General features: G+C 41.0%; 1 long non-coding RNA gene across 1 annotated transcript; it reads left to right on the top strand.

Moving 5' to 3' along the window:
• Positions 1–5,919: 5,919 nt before the first annotated feature.
• On the top strand, positions 5,920–6,698 carry LOC309504286. The gene is made up of 2 exons (XR_014208050.1): positions 5,920–5,991; positions 6,119–6,698. It is a non-coding gene; the product is annotated as an uncharacterized lncRNA (long non-coding RNA).
• The last annotated feature ends 21,230 nt before the right edge of the window (positions 6,699–27,928 follow it).

The raw sequence follows: 27,928 nt of genomic DNA, 5'->3' as shown, positions 1-27,928 counted from the left end.
TTCGCATTGCCGGCAATAAGTCAGACTTGTTCCCGGTGCATGTTGGACTCCGGCAGGGCTGCCCTTTGTCGCCGGTTCTGTTCATAACTTTTATGGACAGAATTTCTAGGCGCAGCCAGGGGCCGGAGGGGGTCAGGTTTGGGGACCACACAATTTCATCTCTGCTCTTTGCGGATGATGTTGTCGTGTTGGCCCCATCAGACCAGGACCTTCAGCATGCACTGGGACGGTTTGCAGCCGAGTGTGAAGCGGCTGGGATGAGAATCAGCACCTCCAAATCCGAGGCCATGGTTCTCAGTCGGAAAAGGGTGGTTTGCCCGCTTCAGGTTGGTGGAGAGTTCCTGCCTCAAGTGGAGGAGTTCAAGTATCTTGGGGTCTTGTTCACGAGTGAGGGAAGGATGGAACGGGAGATTGACAGACGGATCGGTGCAGCTTCTGCAGTAATGCGGTCGCTGTACCGGTCTGTCGTGGTGAAGAAGGAGCTGAGCCGTAAGGCGAAGCTCTCGATTTACCGGTCAATCTACGTTCCTACTCTCACCTATGGTCATGAGCTGTGGGTTATGACCGAAAGGACAAGATCCCGGATACAGGCGGCCGAAATGAGCTTTCTCCGCAGGGTGGCTGGGCGATCCCTTAGAGATAGGGTGAGAAGCTCAGTCACTCGGGAGGAGCTCAGAGTAGAGCCGCTGCTCCTCCACATCGAGAGGGGCCAGCTGAGGTGGCTCGGGCATCTTTTCCGGATGCCTCCTGGACGCCTTCCCGGGAAGGTGTTCCGGGCATGTCCCACCGGGAAGAGACCCCGGGGAAGACCTAGGACACGCTGGAGGGACTATGTCTCCCGGCTGGCCTGGGAACGCCTCGGGGTCCCCCCGGAAGAGCTGGAGGAAGTGTCTAGGGAGAGGGAAGTCTGGGCATCCCTGCTTAGACTGCTGCCCCCGCGACCCGGCCCCGGATAAGCGGAAGAAGATGGATGGATGGATGGATATATTTTTTCTTAAAACAAAACAAACTAAATTATATTTCAATCCAATAAAGTAATGCACACAAAAACTACATAAAGTAAACAAATGTTTTAAACTGATTCAAGTGTTATAAAGAATTATAAAGAACAATAGGTAACACTTTACAATAAGGTAAAGTCAGTTAATGCATTAACCAACATTAACATTGAGCAAAAGCTACATCTGTTACCATAGTTATTCTTTGTTAACATTAGTTTAAAAAAAAACTACAACTGATCATTGTTAGTTCATGTTAGCTCAGGTCCATTAAATCCTTCTGAATTTAATAATGTGTTATTAAATGTTGAAATTAATTGTTTTACAGGTGCAGGAGATCATAGATAGTTGGACGGATGGCTGGATGGACGCACACACCTCTTCGTGTTTGGTGAGTATGCAGGATGATGACAGGAGAACACAGGAGAGGAATACACTGGAGTACCAACGCTGGAGAACAGGTAAGCACTTCATAGAAACAAGACCAGACAATGATGTGAGACGAGGTGTGTGCTTTTGTAGCTGGCTTGATGATGGTGCAGATGAAGTGCAGGTGTGAGTGTTCAGTACTCTGGTGAAGGTGTGTTGTGTGAATGGCTGATGTGACAGCCTGGCAGATCCGTGACAATTACCCAACAATAATAAAGAATCAGAACATTTGCAATCAATGTGTAGGGCAGGGGTTCTCAACTCTGGTCCTCGAGGTCTATTTTCCTGCAGAGTTTAGCAGCAACCTTGATCAAACTCACCTGCTTATTGATCTTATGGGGACATTTTTTTGGTCCCCACAAGGAAAACAGCTTGTAAATCATACATAATGCAGAACATTTTCTGTAATGGGAGGTTTCAGATTAGGGGATATCATTTGTACAGTAAAACAAATCATTATTTCTATGGAAAATCCCCATAAAACATGAAGGTGTGTGTGTGTGTGTGTGTGTGTGTGTGTGTGTGTGTGTGTGTGTGTGTGTGTGTGTGTGTGTGTGTGTGTGGAATGTCACGAGTCTGTGAGGTTGTAAAAGTCACAGGGAGTCCGCGCTGAACTGGGGGGGGGGGGGGGGGGGCGACAGACACCCCGGCGCTGGTGAATTATTCCGTGGGGAATTATTAACCAGCGCTGTTTGGACAAAGAAGATGTGTTCGACATCACATGATTCACTTAATGTGAAAAGCAGATGTCATTGTTGCTACAACATGAAAAGAGTTTGCACCAACATAAATGTGACTGCTACTCTGAACGCTTCCATGATCACCAAAGCCAAATGAAAATGTAAACATAGGTCGCACTTTTGGCGTAGGTGCGAGCTCTGGCACACTGTGACGTTGGCTGCCTAAACATCCGTTTGTCTCAGTTTACATGCAAACGAAGATTTTCAAAATCTCCACTCTGGCCGGAGTTTTTAGAAAGAATCGGTTTCAGAGGCGAATTCTCCGTTTGCGTGTAAACGAAGGGCGCAAACGAAGGGAAACGTCTCCGTTTTTCAAAATAACCATGTACGTGTAAACTGGGCCCAAGGCAACACTTAAAAATGTCTTGTGTGGACACCAAGCGGGAAGGAAGTCGACCGGAAGTTGAAGCCGGCCGCGTGCCACCATCTTGTAGCAGAACTTCACCTGCTGTTAGCATCCCATTGACTCCCATTCATTTTGGCGTCACTTTGACAGCGAATAACTTCACATCTGAGGCGTTTAAAGACTCCATTTGTCCATTATTTATTTCTAAAGAAACACAACAATGTATAAAATGCTCCATTACCTTGTAGCTTATGTTATGGCCTCGTAGAAGCAGTTTTTGTAAAAGTAGGCTAAAGATTGCGTCATAACCACGCGACTCTCTGTCGCACAGTAGAGAGATTACCGTATGGACAGGAGGAGAAGCTCGCGGGCAATCGGGAGGACATGGAGGCAAAATGACAAAATAATTCATCAGAATACCTAGCAAAAGTTTCTCCTGCTCCTAGCTCGTGGATACCTCCTACTCACGCTCTCCGTCTCTGCAAGATTCGGAAGGGAATGATTCAGATTTCTCATGCCACAGCCACTAGAAGACAGACGGGTTGCTCACGTCACATCTACGTCGTCAAGCTCGGTTTGAGTCTGCGCGTCAGGAACGAAAGTCCAAAAAAATCGCTAAAAATGGGCTTCACTTGTCTCAATTGAGTTCCAATGAGATGGCTCTGTCCACTTCTTATACTGTCTATGGTGGACACCCCTCATGGGTGAGCAGTTGCTCATTATCATTTAAAGAGACATGCACCGAAACGGGTCGCTGTGAACAGAGCTGTTTTGGAGGAGGTAAAAAGGGTGTTGTTTTACACACCCATTGAGGAATTTTAGTATACGTTACACACTTTACATGAAGACCCTAAAGAATCATACCAACTTGTGGAAAATGGGCATCCGATGACCCCTTTAAGAGAGCAAACATACATCTGCATTGCCCTTCATTCATGCTATTTGAAATCTTTTTTCATATTACTTTATCTCTGTCGTATGTTTTGTGCTGTGTTGTACAAATATGTCTCAATTTGAAGGTGTTTAACGTCACGGGATGATGTTGTGAAGCAGTAATTTCCCATTGTCTTCATGAACACTTGTTGAATTTGTGCTGGTCAGATGAAGTCCGACTGAGCATTGAGAAGTAATTAAGATTATTCTACAAACACTTTTAGTGTCCTGGTCCTTCTCCTTCTCCTGTCCCGGTCTTTTGGGCTGAGCGAAGTTTTAACAAAGTGTTGACTGTTTGTTTTGAACATCAGGAGTGAGAGAGAGCTTCAGCACAACCAGATCTAGCCTAGTTTTCCTGCAGATTAAAGTCTGACATTTCTGACATTAAACATCATGATCTTTAATGTAGTTGAGTATGGTAAGTATGCTTATAGCAACGGGTTTTTGTACATTTTAATGTAAAAGACAGTTTATACTTAATTGGTTTTCAGTCTTTATTCAGGAAATTTGTCAGTAAATATAGATTTTGTAACAGACTAAATAGACTCTTTAGACTGGATGTTGCTTCAAGTCTATAACGGTGTCTTGATGCTCGTAACGGTTCAGAGGTGAAGTGAACTGTACATTTTCATTTTTTAAGATGACATTTTTTGAAGAGTTTGTATATAAACAAATCGGTAGTGTTTAAGCACATTTCAGTTGACTACATTTTAATTTTGTATTTGTATTTCAACATGCGTATGTCAAGCATCTGTTGATTGAACTATTCCATGCTGAGAAAAAAAAAATGTAATTTTTTTTTTGTTTTTTTTTGTGCTTTAAATGCAAATAATTGTATGTATCTTTTGGCAGTTAAGTATTTTATGTTAGCAGCGTCAGTATAAAATTGCTTAGTAACTAATTCAACAACTATTCCTATTATCATATAACATGTAACAAATAAAATGATAAACAATAAACTGTTTTTTGTCATTTGTAATTGACAGAATCTTCACACTAGATTTCTAAATGTTGGACTAAATAAAACTTCTCAGTTGAATGAACTATGAAACTAGTTGAGCAAACATGTTTTAAAATTGAAGTCAATGGGCCAACTAAAAAAATAATATGTATTCTTTTTGATAATATTCAGTGTTGAAATTGACGATGGTGAATGAATACAAACCAATAATATTTTATATTAACTACTAACAAATTATCTTTTTATTTGTGCATAATTTGACAAAAACAGCAGAATAAAAATATTTTATATGTGAAATGTACCTGGTTTTTATGTATACTGTTCACCTCATTTCATTTTGTTGGCTCTTTGGTAACTGGAAACAATAACTTTTTTAAGAAATCATTTTCACTTGATAAATAGGCTATTCAAATGTTATATATTTATTTATTTTAGGTTTATCATAGTTTTACAATGAATTTTCATAGTTTTAGATTGAAAGTCTAGAGCTGGCAGGGTAAATCAAAATCTATATATAAAAGTAATTTAAAACATTCACACGTGATAAAAAAAAAAAAAAAAGGTTCATGTAATTGTTTGAATCAACAACTAGAACATTTAAATAATAACCATTTCCATCCTCAGGAGTTCTGGCGCGGCCTTTGTGACGTCATAAGCACTCAGTCAAGAGTTCGGTGAGTGAATGCAGTGTGGAGAAGTGAATCTGCTGCATCGCGCGACATCAGAGGTAGGAACAACTATATTTACATTATTTCGCCATTAGATGGCGGCAAAGACTGTCTTTATGAGACAGTCTGTCAGACGCAAATGATTAGGGTGTCAGGGCACGGGAAAACCCCTTAACTGTTAAAAGTTCAAGATATTGCAGCGGACATTCAAACAGATTTTTATTATGAATATATGACTATATCTACTGTAAATGCAGGTACTCTCGTAATACTCTACTCTATAAGCTTCAATGAACAATATCAATGAGAAGTTTATGTTTATGTTGCTAAGATGGTTGCTAGGGGTGTTGTGCAGTGAAATGTTGAACCATTGAAGCGATCATTGCCGTGTTTTATCTAGGGATCGACCGATATGGATTTTTTAGTGCCGATGCCGATACCGATTTTTTTTCATCAGCCTTAGCCGATGACCGATACGGGCTGCCGATTTTCTTGGGCCGATATTTGGAGCCGATACTGCTTTTGCTCACTCAATTTACATCATAAAAATGACACAATGATGATAACAAATGTTACAAGTCTCAATTTAAAATAAGGAACATTTATTGAACTTATAAAAGGAACATTTATTGAACTTAAAAAAGGAACATTTATTGAACTTAAAAAAAAAACAATATTTGAGATTTGACAAATATTAAAAACATGTGAGGTAGAACAAGTAAAAAAAAAAGTTCAGTGCTGAAAATACTGAAAATAAATATTTAAGCATAATTCAAATTCTGAAAATAAATTCTAAAAGATTAAAAAAAATCCATTTAATCATTTATTCAAGAAGACTCTTCATTAAAAAACGGTGAATCATCCATTAATTAAACAGGTATTTATGAATGAGACTGAATTAATTCGTTTTAAACGTGTTTGAATTAATGATTCAATTTTTTTTTTTATATAAATAGACTGGAACATGTTACTCTGTGTAGTTGTCTGATATGTAATTGTGATCACCATTTTAAACAAAACAAAAACGATTTTAAACTAAATAGATTCTCAGTTTATTATGAATTAGGGACTGTTCACATATCGCGTCTAAAAACGTGTGGTAAGCACAGCCGCGACGCTTTCTCCTTTCTACAAGCGCTTGCACTCCCGTGGCGTCTGTCGTTGCTATGCAACTATGAACTGCACTCTAATCATGATGACGAGGAAGTAAGGATTAATTTATTTCAAGCCCTTTACGACTAACGTCACATATATTTATGGAGATGAAAAATAAAAACCTGCCCTGTCCAGCTTTGATCAGCTGTTCGGCCGAGCTTTCGATGTTGTCATGGAAAGGTCCGTTTTTTTGTCACATAACCTGCGTGCGCTTGCGGCATTCTGAAAAGTTTAAATGTTTTCAACTTTTCATCTCACCACGGCATATGAGCGCCGGGACAAACGAGCGCGCTGCATCGCATGCGTGTCGCAACCGCGTCGATTCTTTTACCTCAGGGAGTGTTCTGACTGAGTTCGACCACCTCGCTGAATAAAACTCCCACAAATATCACGGAATCACGAACCAACGTCGGCATTATTTAATCCTATGACCAGTGTTTGTAACAGCTGCCGTATGCATATGGATAGCCTCAAACTTAGCTATTTGCAGCTCCCTAAATACAATGACAAGCATATATTCGGCATTCGCGTTTTCCATTTGGACCCTCAAACTTGCTTAGCTATAGTTGCACACACATATAGAGCAACGTGTTTCCACTTTCAAAGTGTATGGCAATATTTCAGCTAAGTCAAACAGTTAAAAGATGCTTTGAAAGTTTAAAACTTAACGTTGTTTTGAAGAGGCTTCCAGCACTCAGCTAGTGTGGGAGGGGCAGTGCATGGGCTGCACGTGCAGCGTCTCCAGCAACACAAAGCTGCCTGCGGACGCCTGTCTGTAAATAATGCCGGGAAAAAACTATCGGCGAACGCAGCAGCCGCGTATCGGCCGATGCCGATACACGTCAAACCCGCAAATATCGGCCCGATATATCGGCTGACCGATATATCGGTCGATCACTAGTTTTATCTGGAAAAAAACCCCACTAACGTTAATCAGAACCAAGGACTGGAACTACCCGTTTTATATAGATAAATATACTGCAGATAATGGCTTTATTGGTAAATTATGTTGTTAAGCATTTATAATTGCAGGATGTTTTTTCGTTGCTATATTTTCGTCTTGATAATTTCTCTTGTTTTAGTAAAAAAAAAGTATTTATTAAATTTTTACAATTTTCAAAACTCTTAGCTAAAAAAATCCAAACTGATCACACTTGTAACCCAGCTAGTCATTCTTTCAAAACCTGATCCATGCTTTCATTACAGTTATGCACATTTTCAGTCCACATAATCAATGTTTCAAAACACAAGATGATTGTAATATGTAACGGAACATTTGGTTTAATCACCAAAACACACATGACCTTCTTTCAGTTTAGTACTTTTAAAGGAATAGTAAACACCAAACAAATAGTTCATGGCCCTGTATGAGTTTCTTTCTCCTGCTGAACACAAAATAAGATATTTTGAAGAGTATCGGTAACCAAACAGTTGATGGACCCCATTGACCTCCATAGTATGGGGGTAAAAAATATGATGGATGTCAGTGGGGTCAATCAACTGTTTGGTTACCGATACTCTTCAAAATATCTTATGTTGTGTTCAGCAGGACAGAGAAACCCTACAGGATTGGAACAACTTGAGGGTGAGTAAATGATGACAGGATTTTCACAGAGATGGGACCAAGTCACACATGTGTAAGTCTCAAGTAAGTCTCAAGTCTTAACCTTCAAGTCTCAAGTTAGTCCCAAGTATTTTTTTCTTGGGCAAGTCAAGTCAAGTCAAGTCACAGGCTATGTCAAGTCAAGTCAAGTCCTGTAGTAGGTCAAGTCAAGTCCAAGTCAAGTCACCTTATTATTGTAATTTTACCTGCAGAATCTGATCTTAATAAAGTGAAAAGACAAGATATAAGTAGCCTAACTGTCAGTAAATTACAATAATTTGGATTTGCATTGTAAATACTCATGTTCAGTAAAATACATCATGGAATCAAACAAAATTGTAACTTCATAAAATTATGTATTTTTCACTTCTGCCAACAGTGTTTGAAATGTTTTAAATTGTCAACATTGAGTCCATAAAACAAATAACAGCTTAACATCCAACAGACTCCTCTCTGAACACCTCCCTCTCTCTCTCTCTCTCTCTCTCTCAAACACAGTTTACTTACAACATTAAACTTTGTTACATTTCTCCTCTCTCTCACACACACTCACTCTCACACACTCTCTCTCTCTCTCTCTCACACACACACACACACACACACACACACACACACACACACACACACACACACACACACACACACACACACACACACACACAACACACACACACGTCTGGTTCACTATCTTTGTGGGGACTCTCCATAGACTTAATGGTTTTTATACAGTACAAACTGTATATTCTGTCCCCTTACACTAACCCTACCCCTAAACCTACCCATCACAGAAAACTTTCTGCATTTTTACATTTTCAAAAAAATATTATTTAGTATGTTTTTTTACCCATTCCCCTCATGGGGACCGCTGGCTGGTCCCCACAATGGAGGTGATCTCAGGTTTTACTATTCTTGTGGGGACATTTGGTTCCCACAATGTAATATAAATCAAACGCACACACACACACACACTCACTCATCGTTAGGAAAGATTAGATGAATGTGATCATTTATATTTGGGCCTTTTTTGGGCCTGAAATCGCTGATAAAACCTTATGGCTACTTTAGCTATTATTACATTAGCTAACTACCAACTAACCAGATAACATTAACAAATTGACAAGCACTTACTGGGCAGAATGGCTGTTAATGTTGCATGTCTTGCAAAGCGCTGTTCGTCTTTTGCCATCTTGTGAACAATTCTTGAAGCCGAAAGCGATGACCCTCGGTACCCCTCCGGCTGACATGTTGATGTGATATCTGATCTAAGTGGGCGTGGTGTGCGTAAGGTACGAGAGGGCATGACTGATGATAGTTTCATGATCCAGTCATGACAACGCTATTCTCAGCCTGCGCTCCAGCTGGGTAATCAACTTGATTTTTAAAAATAATTTCTATATTTTATATTCAAACTGAAAACATCCATCCATCCATCCATCCATCCATCCATCCATCCATCCATCCATCCATCCATCCATCCATCTTCTACCGCTTATCCGGGGCCGGGTCGCGGGGGCAGCAGTCTAAGCAGGGATGCCCAGACTTCCCTCTCCCTAGACACTTCCTCCAGCTCTTCCGGGGGGACACCGAGGCGTTCCCAGGCCAGCCGGGAGACATAGTCTCTCCAGCGTGTCCTAGGTCTTCCCCGGGGTCTCCTCCCGGTGGGACATGCCCGGAACACCTTCCCGGGAAGGCGTCCAGGAGGCATCCGGAAAAGATGCCCGAGCCACCTCAACTGACCCCTCTCGATGTGGAGGAGCAGCGGCTCTACTCTGAGCTCCTCCCGAGTGACCGAGCTTCTCACCCTATCTCTAAGGGATCGCCCAGCCACCCTGCGGAGAAAGCTCATTTCGGCCGCTTGTATCCGGGATCTTGTCCTTTCGGTCATGACCCACAGCTCATGACCATAGGTGAGAGTAGGAACGTAGATTGACTGGTAAATCGAGAGCTTCGCCTTGCGGCTCAGCTCCTTCTTTACCACGACAGACCGGTACAGGGACCGCATTACTGCAGAAGCTGCACCGATCCGCCTGTCAATCTCCCGTTCCATCCTTCCCTCACTCGTGAACAAGACCCCAAGATACTTGAACTCCTCCACTTGAGGCAGGAGCTCTCCACCAACCTGAAGCGAGCAAGCCACCCTTTTCCGACTGAGAACCATGGCCTCGGACTTGGAGGTGCTGATTTTCATCCCAGCCGCTTCACACTCGGCTGCAAACCGTCCCAGTGCATGCTGGAGGTCCTGGTCTGATGAGGCCAACACGACAACATCATCCGCAAAGAGCAGAGATGAAATCGTGTGGTCCCCAAACCCGACCCCCTCCGGCCCCTGGCTGCGCCTAGAAATTCTGTCCATAAAAATTATGAACAGAACCGGCGACAAAGGGCAGCCCTGCCGGAGTCCAACACGCACCGGGAACAAGTCTGACTTACTGCTGGCAATACGAACCAAGCTCCTGCTCCGGTCGTACAGGGACCGGATAGCCCTTAGCAAAGGGCCCCAGACCCCATACTCCCGGAGCACCCTCCACAGGCCGCCGCGAGGGACACAGTCGAATGCCTTCTCCAAATCCACAAAGCACATGTAGATTGGTTGGGCAAACTCCCATGAGCCCTCCAGCACCCTGTAGAGGGTATAGAGCTGGTCCAGTGTTCCACGACCGGGACGAAAACCACACTGTTCCTCCTGAATCCGAGGTTCTACTATCGGCCGGATTCTCCTCTCCAGTACCCTGGCATAGACTTTCCCAGGGAGGCTGAGAAGTGTGATCCCCCTATAGTTGGAGCACACCCTCCGATCCCCCTTCTTGAAACGCTATTCTCAGCCTGCGCTCCAGCTGGGTAATCAACTTGATTTTTAAAAATCATTTCTATATTTTATATTCAAACTGAAAACATGATGTGATTAACACTCAAGTCATTCAAGTCATCGTGTCTCAAGTCATGTCAAGTCCCGAGTCTTTAACTTCCAAGTCCGAGTCAAGTCTCAAGTATTTTATTTTTTGTCAAGTCAAGTCACAAGTCATAAAAATAGCGACTCGAGTCCAAGTCACCAAGTCACAAGTCCCCATGTCTGCCTCCAGCTGTTCCAGGAAGAGCTCCAGGAACTCCTCAGGTACGTGCAGAACCTCCTCAAAGTGCTGCAGGATGTAGTGCTGTGCTTTACAGCGGAGCTTTGAGCAGGAGGAAAAGTCCTCTGTCAACTTGCAGATGCCAATGCAGTTTCCTATATTAAATTTGAAATGCTGGGTAAAACTTCATTCATAGCCACTTCCAGAATAAAATTTCAAGAATGTGTTTGCCTAGATATCATAGTTACATTCTTTTTTCTGGCAATACACTCATTCATTTTCATGCATTTATATATTTGGACTTAGGCAGTTTCAACCGTATAATGTTGGCAGTGGAAATTATGTATATAATTATAATCATTTCTAGGTAATTTGCACACAATTGCAGTTCAAATGCTTCTTCTCACCTAAAGTAGGAGCTGCAGCCACACATGATGATCTTGTGCACTTGAAATTCTCTGTCATTTGACTTGATGATCAAGTCAGTGTGTTCGCCCAGTAAACGTGCTTCATCAAACACGTCAAAGGCTGTTGCTCTTATGTTCTCCATGTTCTCTCAGGACTGTAAATGTATTCAGTCTTCTCTCCTCAAACTCTGATTAAAGTCTCCTCAGGATTGTGTCTTTGTGGGACTTTTGCTCAGGAGAGTTATATAGAATGTCTCTGTGACATCATAGTTGTAGAGCTTCAATATATCTTTTCAGTTTGTGTCTTGGCCACATAATTATTAACGAGTTTTGTTTTATCGATTCCTTTTGAATGAAACATCTTCACAGTAACAAAGATATTAAATTCAGAATTACTGCCATTATAAGTAAAATTACAAATAAATGGGCAAGCTGATTTTTTTAATTTTTTTTTATTTTTTTTTATTTTTTATTTTTTTTTACAATATTTACAACTGGAAAAATTCAACAAACAAGACTTTGAACAGTCACTAAGACACTACGGCTGTATCTGAAATTGTCCCTTATACTGGACCAGCAGTTCTCAACTGGTTTGGCCATGGGACCCACATTTTCCCATGGACATTAATATTATTATTGGGTTTTTTTTTAGGAATTTGACCGAATATATATGGTATTATCACGATATTGAAATGAGCGTTTTCAAACAATAACAGGTTTTATATATTTTTTCTTAAAACAAAACAAACTAAATTATGTTTAAATCCAATAAAGTAATGCACACAAAAACTACATAAAGTAAACAAATGTTTTAAACTGATTCAAGTGTTATAAAGAATTATAAAGAACAATAGGTAACACTTTACAATAAGGTAAAGTCAGTTAATGCATTAACCAACATTAACATTGAGCAAAAGCTACATCTGTTACCATAGTTATTCTTTGTTAACATTAGTTTAAAAAAATACAACTGATCATTGTTAGTTCATGTTAGCTCAGGTCCATTAAATCCTTCTGAATTTAATAATGTGTTATTAAATGTTGAAATGAACATTAACCAAGATTAATAACTGCTTTAGGAGTATTGTCCATTGTCAGTTTATGTTAACTATAGTGAATTAACTAATAAAGCCTTATTGTAAAGTGTTACCTGTTACAGAATGCAGATCCAGACACAAAGAAATACATTGAAATGTGAGCTTTATTAACAGCACTGAGCAGAATGGAGAATACAGATGAGTATGCAGTTCAAATAGACTTTGAAGAATGAGTAAAGCTTAGTAACGAAGACCTTCCTTGTTTTACAGGTGCAGGAGATCATGGATAGTTGGACGGATGGCTGGATGGACGCACACACCTCTTCGTGTTTGGTGAGTATGCAGGATGATGACAGGAGAACACAGGAGAGGAATACACTGGAGTACCAACGCTGGAGAACAGGTAAGCACTTCATAGAAACAAGACCAGACAATGATGTGAGACGAGGTGTGTGCTTTTGTAGCTGGCTTGATGATGGTGCAGATGAAGTGCAGGTGTGAGTGTTCAGTACTCTGGTGAAGGTGTGCTGTGTGAATGGCTGATGTGACAGCCTGGCAGATCCGTGACAATTACCCAACAATAATAAAGAATCAGAACATTTGCAATCAATGTGTAGGGCAGGGGTTCTCAACTCTGGTCCTCGAGGTCTATTTTCCTGCAGAGTTTAGCAGCAACCTTGATCAAACTCACCTGCTTATTGATCTTATGGGGACATTTTTTTGGTCCCCACAAGGAAAACAGCTTGTAAATCATACATAATGCAGAACATTTTCTGTAATGGGAGGTTTCAGATTAGGGGATATAATTTGTACAGTAAAACAAATCATTATTTCTATGGAAAATCCCCATAAAACATGAAGGGTGTGTGTGTGTGCGTGTGTGTGTGTGTGTGTGTGTGTAAATTAGTCTACTACAAACTTCCTTAACAGTATTTATGCTTACAGGGCACCTATTATGACCCTTTTCACAAGATGTAAAATAAGTCTCTGATGTCCCCAGAGTATGTATAAATATAATACCCAACAGATATTTTTTTTACAGCATGTTTAAATTGTCATTTTTTGGGGGCTCAGAAAAACACACCGTTTTAGTGTGTATCCCTTTAAATGCAAATGAGCTGCTGCTGCCGCCCAAAGGGTGGAGCCTTACGAGCTCGCGCTCAGAGCCAGGACAATCTCATCTGATAATATCAAAACAGAAACTCTCATTAGTGGTGTTCATTTCGACTCGGAGTCGGACAATAATGCCCACAGAGCCAGAGAATATATACTGTATGGAGATTGAACAGGTATAGTTTAGCTTAATTATGGTTATAACTTATTTGTCATCTGCTTTTATCCACTATTAATACAAGCCTGCTGTAGCAGACCTCGTCCGAATGATGACCAAAATATACTGATGAGTTCGATTAAGTTTATTGTACATCACACAAAAGATGAAGCGTTAGTTTTACTCCAGAAAATCACTGTAAGAGCAGCTAAATAAAAACAGTATAAGATGTGAGCATTTAAGTCTTATCCGAACAGCTTCGGAGTCATTGGAATAGTTATATGACTTATTTCGGGTTGAATGGTGGTCGTCTCGCACCCCCCAAGCGCCTGTGAGCCGAAAAACCACCCTTGCAACTTTGGGCCGGCGGGCGTGTATCGCTTGATATCAGGTCTCGCGTTGTAACGAATTGCTTTATGGCACTGCACAGTGCACACGTACACGTAGAAAAAGGTAACGTTAGATACTGAGTTCTTCACACTTTCGTCATGGCTGAACCGGTAAAAAAGAAGCAGAAAGCTAGGAAAGGTTTGTCGGAGGACCAAAGAAAGAGGAAACGGCAGACTGACCGAGCAAGGAGTCAGACTCGAGTAAATATCGTTCTTGTTGATGGACTAGTAGACATCTTCAGAGCTTATCTGTGCCTGTTCGATGTCCGACGCTTTGTAACGCGTTGTGTCAGGAGGAGAAATAGGGATAGCTCACAGATGAAGTTATTTCAGAGGCCAGACAGACTCACGGAGGCGATTGGCATCTCACAACTTGCACTTTATTCCCCAATCGAACTCGTGTAACTGTTTGTCACCCATTCTACCGTCCACAGCTTTAAGTCAAGTCAAGTCAAGTTTATTTGTATAGCGCTTTTCACAATACAGATTGCATCAAAGCAGCTTCAAAGTATTAAATTAAAATAATACAACAAAGTTTGTTTCAAGAGGAATTTATTGATTGATAAAATTAAATTAAATATCCCCAAAATATCCCCAACTGAGCAAGCCAAAGGCAACAGTGGCAAGGAACCGAAAAACTCCATCAAGTGACCTAATGGTGTCCTAAAACTCCATCAGGTGCCTTAATGGAGAAAAAAAAAACCTTGGGAGAACCCAGGCTCAGTCGGGGGCCAGTTCTCCTCTGGCATTGGATAGAGGCCGGATTGTAGTTTGAACTGTAGGATTATATGAATGCCTGGCTGAAGAGATGCGACTTTAATCTAGTTTTAAACTGGGAGAGCGAGTCTGAGCAACGAACAGTATCAGGAAGACTATTCCAGAGTTTTGGAGCCAAATGTGAAAATGCTCTCCCTCCTTTGGTGGTTCTGGATATCCTAGGTATGACCAAAAGCCTTGAATTTAGTGATCTTAAAGAGCGCGATGGATTATAGGGCGATAGAAGATCCGTTAAATAGACTGGAGCTAAGCCGTTTAGGGCTTTATAAGTCAGTAGCAATACCTTGTAATTAATACGGAACTTTATAGGTAACCAATGCAGTGATGATAAAATCGGTGTTATATGATCATATTTTCTTGATCTCGTAAGAACTCTAGCGGCGGCATTTTGGACTAACTGTAGCTTGTTTATTGAGGATGCAGGACAACCAGCTAATAAAGCATTACAGTAATCCAGTCTCGAGGTCATGAATGCATGAACTAACTTTTCTGCATCAGAAACTGATAGCATATTACGTAGCTTAGCAATGTTTCTAAGGTGGAAAAAGGCTGTTTTTGTAACATATGAAATATGATTTTCAAAAGACAGGTTGCAATCGAGTATAACACCCAGGTCTTTTACTGTAGAGGATAAAGTAACAGGACATCCTATGATGTTAAAGTTGTATTGTGCGAGGTTTTGTGGGCGGTTTTTTGAACCGATAAGTATTACCTCTGTCTTGTCTGGATTTAATAAAAGAAAATTACGCGTCATCCAATCTTTTATATCTTTAACACACTCTGTCAATTTGGAAAATGTAGCGTTTTCATCCGGCCGTGATGAAATATATATTTGAGTGTCATCGGCATAACAATGGAAACTAATTCCATGTTTCCTTATAATATTTCCAAGTGGCATCATATATATTGAAAATAACAGAGGGCCTAATACAGATCCCTGCGGCACTCCATAGTTTACTGGAGTTATGATCGATTTTTCTCCATTTAAATAGACAAAATGGTAGCGGTCAGATAGGTATGATTTGAACCAGCTTAGTGCTTGTCCTTGAACACCAGTATAATTTTGTAGTCGATCTAAGAGTATTGTGTGATCTATAGTATCGAACGCAGCACTAAGATCAAGTAAAACTAGTATTGAGATACAGCCTTGGTCAGAAGCTAAAAGTAAATCATTTGTGATTTTAACGAGCGCAGTTTCAGTGCTATGATGCGGTCTGAATCCAGACTGAAACTTTTCATAGATATCATTTTGTTGCAAGAAAGATCCCAGTTGAGCGGACACCACTTTTTCTAATATTTTAGACATAAATGGAAGATTTGAAATGGGTCTATAATTTGCTTGATTATTATGATCTAATTGTGGTTTCTTAATGAGAGGTTTTATAACTGCCAGTTTAAATGTTCTTGGAACATGACCTAAAGATAAAGACGAGTTAATAATATTGAGGAGAGGCTCTTCCACTACAGGTAACACTTCTTTCAGTAGTTTAGTTGGTATAGGATCTAATAAACATGTTGTTGTTTTAGATGAAGTGATACGTTTATTTAACTCTTTTTGTTCTATAGTTGTAAAGCACTGTAATTGTTCTTTCGGGGTGATAATTGAAGCTGAATTATAAGGCGCGATTGAAGATTGAACGTTTATAATTGTGGTTCTGATGCTTTCTATTTTCTCAGTGAAGAAGTTCATGAAATCATTACTACTGAACTGTAACGGGATATTTTGTTCGGGTGACGTCTGTTTATTTGTTAGTCTAGCCACGGTGTTAAATAGAAACCTTGGATTGTTTTGGTTGTTTTCTATTAGTTTGCGGAGGTGCTCAGCCCTGGCAGCTTTTAGGGCCTTTTTATAACGCGAATTGATCTTTACTTGATAAACAAAAGTAAGATAAGAATGAGCATCAAACTGAAATAACCCGCATACATGGGGGTGTTCGAGGTGCACATACAATACAGACTGCCGACAGTTCAACAGGGCGCGCACAGCTCTTAAAGGGGCCACACCTTATTTCCACTCATTACAGCCTCCGTCCTACTGAACAGGTACCGGTATAGAGGGCGGAAGGGATCAGGCCGTGAGTGCAGAGACGGCTCTGCGCGAGTGGCGACAGTAATATTAAATACAAGTACTCCACAGCGACTCTAGGGGTCGCTGTTTGACAAAAACGGAAAGCTGCATAGTGTGCCTTTAATAAAGTGAAAGTGAAAGTGACACATGACGGCGCTTGTCTGAAGTTTTAAATCATTGGTTACCCGTAAGCCAATCACATAACGTTTGGTTATGACGTGTGTTATGCGCTGGCTCAGCCGCATCGAACTTCCACTGTAAACACATGTATGATGTGAAAACAAAACCATCGAGCGAAATACCGGAGTGAACATGGCTGTGAATGACTTTTGCAGATTATGTGAAGTAAATCTCCGCATCCACGGTACAATCAGCGTCTACGTCACTGCTCTCAGCCCGCCCTCTGTTCGTTGATTGGCCGGCTGTTTTGAGGCCGGAGGAAAACTGAGAGATAGGTCGCTATCTCAGACTGAGTACAGAAGCGAACTGAAATTGAGCGGAAGTACGAAGTCTGACGTAGTCAGGCTAGTCTACAGCTGCTCAAGCGTCGAAACAATGGCGGACTGTGTCCCGCTCCCTCAGGGCGGGTCTATGCTCAAACTGCAGTGTCAATCAACAGTCGTGGGAGGGGCCTGTGCAAAGTGACGTCACATTGCCGCGAATCTGAGAACGGCTTGTTCTGAGACAGTGCTTATGATTTATTGGGATTATAAAAAAAGCACTGGGTGGATTTTTATCATTATAGGGTGGTTGTGTACACACACTGCCAACACACATTTATGTTGGCATAACGTTGGCTGTCTTGCGCAGTCTACCCTCGTCGGACAGGTAATACAAGGTGCAGGCGACAGGGAACCGCATGACGGTCGTCTCAGCCTCGATGTAGGGACGCAGCAATTCGGTGAGTGACAGCAGCGATGACCTTGACATCCTACAATTTTCACGCCACTCATCCGGGACAACATCTTCATTTTCAAAGTTCTCCCACCAGACAGCAGTTCGCCCAGGTCGGACCCAAAACCGGCGACGCTGGCGGTGACGCGGACTGGTTCTTCGTGTTGGAGGGAGGAGAAGTTGTTGCAAAATTGCTGACCTCCGAGCACTCATTCGTCTCTGCTCCTCGACATAATGGAGCAGCTGTATTTGCAAATGCAAACACACGAAAAGAGTTTGCACCAACATAAATGTGACTGCTACTCTGAACGCTTCCATGATCACCAAAGCCAAATGAAAATGTAAACATAGGTCGCACTTTTGGCGTAGGTGCGAACTCTGGCGCATACTGTGACGTTGGCTGCCTAAACATCCGTTTGTCTCAGTTTACATGCAAACGAAGATTTTCAAAATCTCCACTCTGGCCGGAGTTTTTAGAAAGAATCGGTTTCAGAGTCGAATTCTCCATTTGCGTGTAAACGAAGGGCGCAAACGAAGGGAAATGTCTTCGTGGAAATGTCACAGCTAAATAAAAACAGTATAAGATGTGAGCATTTAAGTCTTATCCGAACAGCTTCGGAGTCATTGGAATAGTTATATGACTTATTTCGGGTTGAATGGTGGTCGTCTCGCACCCCCCAAGCGCCTGTGAGCCGAAAAACCACCCTTGCAACTTTGGGCCGGCGGGCGTGTATCGCTTGATATCAGGTCTCGCGTTGTAACGAATTGCTTTATGGCACTGCACAGTGCACACGTACACGTAGAAAAAGGTAACGTTAGATACTGAGTTCTTCACACTTTCGTCATGGCTGAACCGGTAAAAAAGAAGCAGAAAGCTAGGAAAGGTTTGTCGGAGGACCAAAGAAAGAGGAAACGGCAGACTGACCGAGCAAGGAGTCAGACTCGAGTAAATATCGTTCTTGTTGATGGACTAGTAGACATCTTCAGAGCTTATCTGTGCCTGTTCGATGTCCGACGCTTTGTAACGCGTTGTGTCAGGAGGAGAAATAGGGATAGCTCACAGATGAAGTTATTTCAGAGGCCAGACAGACTCACGGAGGCGATTGGCATCTCACAACTTGCACTTTATTCCCCAATCGAACTCGTGTAACTGTTTGTCACCCATTCTACCGTCCACAGCTTTAAGTCAAGTCAAGTCAAGTTTATTTGTATAGCGCTTTTCACAATACAGATTGCATCAAAGCAGCTTCAAAGTATTAAATTAAAATAATACAACAAAGTTTGTTTCAAGAGGAATTTATTGATTGATAAAATTAAATTAAATATCCCCAAAATATCCCCAACTGAGCAAGCCAAAGGCAACAGTGGCAAGGAACCGAAAAACTCCATCAAGTGACCTAATGGTGTCCTAAAACTCCATCAGGTGCCTTAATGGAGAAAAAAAAAACCTTGGGAGAACCCAGGCTCAGTCGGGGGCCAGTTCTCCTCTGGCATTGGATAGAGGCCGGATTGTAGTTTGAACTGTAGGATTATATGAATGCCTGGCTGAAGAGATGCGACTTTAATCTAGTTTTAAACTGGGAGAGCGAGTCTGAGCAACGAACAGTATCAGGAAGACTATTCCAGAGTTTTGGAGCCAAATGTGAAAATGCTCTCCCTCCTTTGGTGGTTCTGGATATCCTAGGTATGACCAAAAGCCTTGAATTTAGTGATCTTAAAGAGCGCGATGGATTATAGGGCGATAGAAGATCCGTTAAATAGACTGGAGCTAAGCCGTTTAGGGCTTTATAAGTCAGTAGCAATACCTTGTAATTAATACGGAACTTTATAGGTAACCAATGCAGTGATGATAAAATCGGTGTTATATGATCATATTTTCTTGATCTCGTAAGAACTCTAGCGGCGGCATTTTGGACTAACTGTAGCTTGTTTATTGAGGATGCAGGACAACCAGCTAATAAAGCATTACAGTAATCCAGTCTCGAGGTCATGAATGCATGAACTAACTTTTCTGCATCAGAAACTGATAGCATATTACGTAGCTTAGCAATGTTTCTAAGGTGGAAAAAGGCTGTTTTTGTAACATATGAAATATGATTTTCAAAAGACAGGTTGCAATCGAGTATAACACCCAGGTCTTTTACTGTAGAGGATAAAGTAACAGGACATCCTATGATGTTAAAGTTGTATTGTGCGAGGTTTTGTGGGCGGTTTTTTGAACCGATAAGTATTACCTCTGTCTTGTCTGGATTTAATAAAAGAAAATTACGCGTCATCCAATCTTTTATATCTTTAACACACTCTGTCAATTTGGAAAATGTAGCGTTTTCATCCGGCCGTGATGAAATATATATTTGAGTGTCATCGGCATAACAATGGAAACTAATTCCATGTTTCCTTATAATATTTCCAAGTGGCATCATATATATTGAAAATAACAGAGGGCCTAATACAGATCCCTGCGGCACTCCATAGTTTACTGGAGTTATGATCGATTTTTCTCCATTTAAATAGACAAAATGGTAGCGGTCAGATAGGTATGATTTGAACCAGCTTAGTGCTTGTCCTTGAACACCAGTATAATTTTGTAGTCGATCTAAGAGTATTGTGTGATCTATAGTATCGAACGCAGCACTAAGATCAAGTAAAACTAGTATTGAGATACAGCCTTGGTCAGAAGCTAAAAGTAAATCATTTGTGATTTTAACGAGCGCAGTTTCAGTGCTATGATGCGGTCTGAATCCAGACTGAAACTTTTCATAGATATCATTTTGTTGCAAGAAAGATCCCAGTTGAGCGGACACCACTTTTTCTAATATTTTAGACATAAATGGAAGATTTGAAATGGGTCTATAATTTGCTAGATTATTATGATCTAATTGTGGTTTCTTAATGAGAGGTTTTATAACTGCCAGTTTAAATGTTCTTGGAACATGACCTAAAGATAAAGACGAGTTAATAATATTGAGGAGAGGCTCTTCCACTACAGGTAACACTTCTTTCAGTAGTTTAGTTGGTATAGGATCTAATAAACATGTTGTTGTTTTAGATGAAGTGATACGTTTATTTAACTCTTTTTGTTCTATAGTTGTAAAGCACTGTAATTGTTCTTTCGGGGTGATAATTGAAGCTGAATTATAAGGCGCGATTGAAGATTGAACGTTTATAATTGGTTCTGATGCTTTCTATTTTCTCAGTGAAGAAGTTCATGAAATCATTACTACTGAACTGTAACGGGATATTTTGTTCGGGTGACGTCTGTTTATTTGTTAGTCTAGCCACGGTGTTAAATAGAAACCTTGGATTGTTTTGGTTGTTTTCTATTAGTTTGCGGAGGTGCTCAGCCCTGGCAGCTTTTAGGGCCTTTTTATAACGCGAATTGATCTTTACTTGATAAACAAAAGTAAGATAAGAATGAGCATCAAACTGAAATAACCCGCATACATGGGGGTGTTCGAGGTGCACATACAATACAGACTGCCGACAGTTCAACAGGGCGCGCGCAGCTCTTAAAGGGGCCACACCTTATTTCCACTCATTACAGCCTCCGTCCTACTGAACAGGTACCGGTATAGAGGGCGGAAGGGATCAGGCCGTGAGTGCAGAGACGGCTCTGCGCGAGTGGCGACAGTAATATTAAATACAAGTACTCCACAGCGACTCTAGGGGTCGCTGTTTGACAAAAACGGAAAGCTGCATAGTGTGCCTTTAATAAAGTGAAAGTGAAAGTGAAAGTGACACATGACGGCGCTTGTCTGAAGTTTTAAATCATTGGTTACCCGTAAGCCAATCACATAACGTTTGGTTATGACGTGTGTTATGCGCTGGCTCAGCCGCATCGAACTTCCACTGTAAACACATGTATGATGTGAAAACAAAACCATCGAGCGAAATACCGGAGTGAACATGGCTGTGAACGACTTTTGCAGATTATGTGAAGTAAATCTCCGCATCCACGGTACAATCAGCGTCTACGTCACGGCTCTCAGCCCGCCCTCTGTTCGTTGATTGGCCGGCTGTTTTGAGGCCGGAGGAAAACTGAGAGATAGGTCGCTATCTCAGACTGAGTACAGAAGCGAACTGAAATTGAGCGGAAGTACGAAGTCTGACGTAGTCAGGCTAGTTTACAGCTGCTCAAGCGTCGAAACAATGGCGGACTGTGTCCCGCTCCCTCAGGGCGGGTCTATGCTCAAACTGCAGTGTCAATCAACAGTCGTGGGAGGGGCCTGTGCAAAGTGACGTCACATTGCCGCGAATCTGAGAACGGCTTGTTCTGAGACAGTGCTTATGATTTATTGGGATTATAAAAAAAAGCACTGGGTGGATTTTTATCATTATAGGGTGGTTGTGTACACACACTGCCAACACACATTTATGTTGGCATAACGTTGGCTGTCTTGCGCAGTCTACCCTCGTCGGACAGGTAATACAAGGTGCAGGCGACAGGGAACCGCATGACGGTCGTCTCAGCCTCGACGCAGCAATTCGGAGAGTGACAGCAGCGATGACCTTGACATCCTACAATTTTCACGCCACTCATCCGGGACAACATCTTCATTTTCAAAGTTCTCCCACCAGACAGCAGTTCGCCCAGGTCGGACCCAAAACCGGCGACGCTGGCGGTGACGCGGACTGGTTCTTCGTGTTGGAGGGAGGAGAAGTTGTTGCAAAATTGCTGACCTCCGAGCACTCATTCGTCTCTGCTCCTCGACATAATGGAGCAGCTGTATTTGCAAATGCAAACACACGAAAAGAGTTTGCACCAACATAAATGTGACTGCTACTCTGAACGCTTCCATGATCACCAAAGCCAAATGAAAATGTAAACATAGGTCGCACTTTTGGCGTAGGTGCGAGCTCTGGCGCATACTGTGACGTTGGCTGCCTAAACATCCGTTTGTCTCAGTTTACATGCAAACGAAGATTTTCTAAATCTCCACTCTGGCCGGAGTTTTTAGAAAGAATCGGTTTCAGAGGCAAATTCTCCATTTGCGTGTAAACGAAGGGCGCAAACGAAGGGAAATGTCTCCCTTCGTTTGCGCTCAGAAGTGAAAATTATTTATTTTTCACTTCTGCCAACAGTGTTTGAAATGTTTTAAATTGTCAACATTGAGTCCATAAAACAAATAACAGCTTAACATCCAACAGACTCCTCTCTGAACACCTCCCTCTCTCTCTCTCTCTCAAACACAGTTTACTTACAACATTAAACTTTGTTACATTTCTCCTCTCTCTCACACACACTCACTCTCACACACTCTCTCTCTCACACACACACACACACACACACACACACACACACACACACACACACACACACTCACTCATCGTTAGGAAAGATTAGATGAATGTGATCATTTATATTTGGGCCTTTTTTGGGCCTGAAATCGCTGATAAAACCTTATGGCTACTTTAGCTATTATTACATTAGCTAACTACCAACTAACCAGATAACATTAACAAATTGACAAGCACTTACTGGGCAGAATGGCTGTTAATGTTGCATGTCTTGCAAAGCGCTGTTCGTCTTTTGCCATCTTGTGAACAATTCTTGAAGCCGAAAGCGATGACCCTCGGTACCCCTCCAGCTGACATGTTGATGTGATATCTGATCTAAGTGGGCGTGGTGTGCGTAAGGTACGAGAGGGCATGACTGATGATAGTTTCATGATCCAGTCATGACAACGCTATTCTCAGCCTGCGCTCCAGCTGGGTAATCAACTTGATTTTTTAAAATAATTTCTATATTTTATATTCAAACTGAAAACATGATGTGATTAACACTCAAGTCATTCAAGTCATCGTGTCTCAAGTCATGTCAAGTCCCGAGTCTTTAACTTCCAAGTCCGAGTCAAGTCTCAAGTATTTTATTTTTTGTCAAGTCAAGTCACAAGTCATAAAAATAGCGACTCGAGTCCAAGTCACCAAGTCACAAGTCCCCATGTCTGCCTCCAGCTGTTCCAGGAAGAGCTCCAGGAACTCCTCAGGTACGTGCAGAACCTCCTCAAAGTGCTGCAGGATGTAGTGCTGTGCTTTACAGCGGAGCTTTGAGCAGGAGGAAAAGTCCTCTGTCAACTTGCAGATGCCAATGCAGTTTCCTATATTAAATTTGAAATGCTGGGTAAAACTTCATTCATAGCCACTTCCAGAATAAAATTTCAAGAATGTGTTTGCCTAGATATCATAGTTACATTCTTTTTTCTGGCAATACACTCATTCATTTTCATGCATTTATATATTTGGACTTAGGCAGTTTCAACCGTATAATGTTGGCAGTGGAAATGATGTATATAATTATAATCATTTCTAGGTAATTTGCACACAATTGCAGTTCAAATGCTTCTTCTCACCTAAAGTAGGAGCTGCAGCCACACATGATGATCTTGTGCACTTGAAATTCTCTGTCATTTGACTTGATGATCAAGTCAGTGTGTTCGCCCAGTAAACGTGCTTCATCAAACACGTCAAAGGCTGTTGCTCTAATGTTCTCCATGTTCTCTCAGGACTGTAAATGTATTCAGTCTTCTCTCCTCAAACTCTGATTAAAGTCTTCTCAGGATTGTGTCTTTGTGGGACTCTTGCTCAGGAGAGTTCTATAGAATGTCTCTGTGACATCATAGTTGTAGAGCTTCAATATATCTTTTCAGTTTGTGTCTTGGCCACATAATTATTAAAGAGTTTTGTTTTATCGATTCCTTTTGAATGAAACATCTTCACAGTAACAAAGATATTAAATTCAGAATTACTGCCATTATAAGTAAAATTACAAATAAATGGGAAAGCTGATTTTTTTTTCTTTTTTTTTTACAATATTTACAACTGGAAAAATTCAACAAACAAGACTTTGAACAGTCACTAAGACACTACGGCTGTATCTGAAATTGTCCCTTATACTGGACCAGCAGTTCTCAACTGGTTTGGCCATGGGACCCACATTTTCCCATGGACATTAATATTATTATTGGGTTTTTTTTTAGGAATTTGACCGAATATATATGGTATTATCACGATATTGAAATGAGCGTTTTCAAACAATAACAGGTTTTATATATTTTTTCTTAAAACAAAACAAACTAAATTATATTTAAATCCAATAAAGTAATACACACAAAAACTACATAAAGTAAACATATGTTTTAAACTGATTCAAGTGTAATAAAGAATTATAAAGAACAATAGGTAACACTTTACAATAAGGTAAAGTCAGTTAATGCATTAACCAACATTAACATTGAGCAAAAGCTACATCTGTTACCATAGTTATTCTTTGTTAACATTAGTTTAAAAAAAAACTACAACTGATCATTGTTAGTTCATGTTAGCTCAGGTCCATTAAATCCTTCTGAATTTAATAATGTGTTATTAAATGTTGAAATTAACATTAACCAAGATTAATAACTGCTTTAGGAGTATTGTCCATTGTCAGTTTATGTTAACTATAGTGAATTAACTAATAAAGCCTTATTGTAAAGTGTTACCTGTTACAGAATGCAGATCCAGACACAAAGAAATACATTGAAATGTGAGCTTTATTAACAGCACTGAGCAGAATGGAGAATACGGATGAGTATGCAGTTCAAATAGACTTTGAAGAATGAGTAAAGCTTAGTAACGAAGACCTTCCTTGTTTTACAGGTGCAGGAGATCATGGATAGTTGGACGTCCCTGCTTAGACTGCTGCCCCCGCGACCCGGCCCCGGATAAGCGGAAGAAGATGGATGGATGGATGGATATATTTTTTCTTAAAACAAAACAAACTAAATTATATTTCAATCCAATAAAGTAATGCACACAAAAACTACATAAAGTAAACAAATGTTTTAAACTGATTCAAGTGTTATAAAGAATTATAAAGAACAATAGGTAACACTTTACAATAAGGTAAAGTCAGTTAATGCATTAACCAACATTAACATTGAGCAAAAGCTACATCTGTTACCATAGTTATTCTTTGTTAACATTAGTTTAAAAAAAAACTACAACTGATCATTGTTAGTTCATGTTAGCTCAGGTCCATTAAATCCTTCTGAATTTAATAATGTGTTATTAAATGTTGAAATTAATTGTTTTACAGGTGCAGGAGATCATAGATAGTTGGACGGATGGCTGGATGGACGCACACACCTCTTCGTGTTTGGTGAGTATGCAGGATGATGACAGGAGAACACAGGAGAGGAATACACTGGAGTACCAACGCTGGAGAACAGGTAAGCACTTCATAGAAACAAGACCAGACAATGATGTGAGACGAGGTGTGTGCTTTTGTAGCTGGCTTGATGATGGTGCAGATGAAGTGCAGGTGTGAGTGTTCAGTACTCTGGTGAAGGTGTGCTGTGTGAATGGCTGATGTGACAGCCAGATCCGTGACAATTACCCAACAATAATAAAGAATCAGAACATTTGCAATCAATGTGTAGGGCAGGGGTTCTCAACTCTGGTCCTCGAGGTCTATTTTCCTGCAGAGTTTAGCAGCAACCTTGATCAAACTCACCTGCTTATTGATCTTATGGGGACATTTTTTTGGTCCCCACAAGGAAAACAGCTTGTAAATCATACATAATGCAGAACATTTTCTGTAATGGGAGGTTTCAGATTAGGGGATATAATTTGTACAGTAAAACAAATCATTATTTCTATGGAAAATCCCCATAAAACATGAAGGGTGTGTGTGTGTGTGTGTGTGTGTGTGTGTGTGTGTGTGTGTGTGTGTGTGTGTGTGTGTGTGAATTAGTCTACTACAAACTTCCTTAACACAGGGTTCCCACGGGTCATGGAATTTCTGGAATGTCATGGAATTTTAAAAGGTCTATTCCAGACATTGAAAGTCAGGGAATTTTATATATTTTTTGTCCAAGTCATGGAATATCAGGGAATTTAGTTTGTTGCTTTAAATTTTAGTTTCCATTTATCAAAATGTAATTTTTCTATACCGATTTTTTTATCGCGCTGTTTCACACATCTTTCTGTATTGTTGTGCTTAGGCTATTTTGAGCACCATATTTATTCCCTTCCCGCTCAATTGGAAATCACTTAGTTAACAGGTACAGGTGACTGCATTCGACTAAGGCAAACATGCCAGGAAAATGTAAATTTCAAGAGCTTTGGCTACAAAATGAACAATTTAAAGACTGGGGGCCCTATCTTGCACCCAGCGCAATTGACTTTGTACACCGACACATGTATCATTCCTATTTTGCACCCGCTCAAAGCGGACTTTTCCCTCCTCAGACGCACGTCGGTAAGTTAGGAAATACACTTGCGCTCCCGGGGGGCGGTTCAGCGCAAAGAGGAGGCGTGTTCCGGCGCAAACGTTCCCTCATGCTATTTTGCAGGTTTAGAAAACAATTGCGCCACTAACCAGGAAAAAAACTGTTTAAAGTCAGTGGCGCGTTGCGCATGTTATTCATATGCTATTTTTAGGGCGCAAGCTTGGCCATAATCAATGTAGTGTGTGCACAACACGCACTTTGATTCTCTCATCTACACAGAAGCAGCAGTTTTCATTTTTGCAAATCATACATTATTACGATAGATAGATAGATAGATAGACCTGCCCACAAAGTTACTTGCGCTTTGCGCTTGACACTTGCGTTTCAGATCGTTAAAATAGGGCCCTGGGTGTTAAAAGTAGACGACAGAAAAGCTAAATGTAAAGTTTGTAAAACTACTATTGAGCTATCAAATATGGGTGAGGGTGCACTTCGCAGCCACGCAAACAGCAAGAAGCATGCTACTCGTAAATAGCCGACAGGAGCATCATCTTCGGCCCAAGTGCCCATCACTGCTCTACTGCAGCCTCCCCATAGCCTGGAAATCCAGACCTAAATCTAAAAGATTAATGGTCTGGCGTCGACTAATGAAAATCGGCAAGCTCGAGGGGCGGCACCAAGCATACATTTGAAAATCTCACTGCACGCAATTGGATAACACTACGACCAATCACAACAAGTTATCGCTTAGCTACCAGTGGAGCTAACTGGTAGATTAGACTCTTACTGTATCCAGTCGGTAAAAAAGCAAAAACGCTGTTCCTCTTTTAGAGAAAAAGTCTAATTCTTTCATTGTAGCGGCCAAAGCCGTTTCAAACAAATGGTGTTCATCCATAGCCATCTTGCAATGTTTACTAATGACTTCGAAGTCACAGCGCTGTCGTCATCTGTTTAGCTCGCCTCTGGCCCGCCTATA

Source organism: Leuciscus leuciscus (genome assembly GCF_965113295.1).
Source record: "Leuciscus leuciscus genome assembly, chromosome: 8".
Classification (NCBI taxonomy): domain Eukaryota; kingdom Metazoa; phylum Chordata; class Actinopteri; order Cypriniformes; family Leuciscidae; genus Leuciscus; species Leuciscus leuciscus.
Note: the sequence above shows the minus strand (reverse complement) of the source record. Positions and strands in the feature narration are given on the sequence as shown.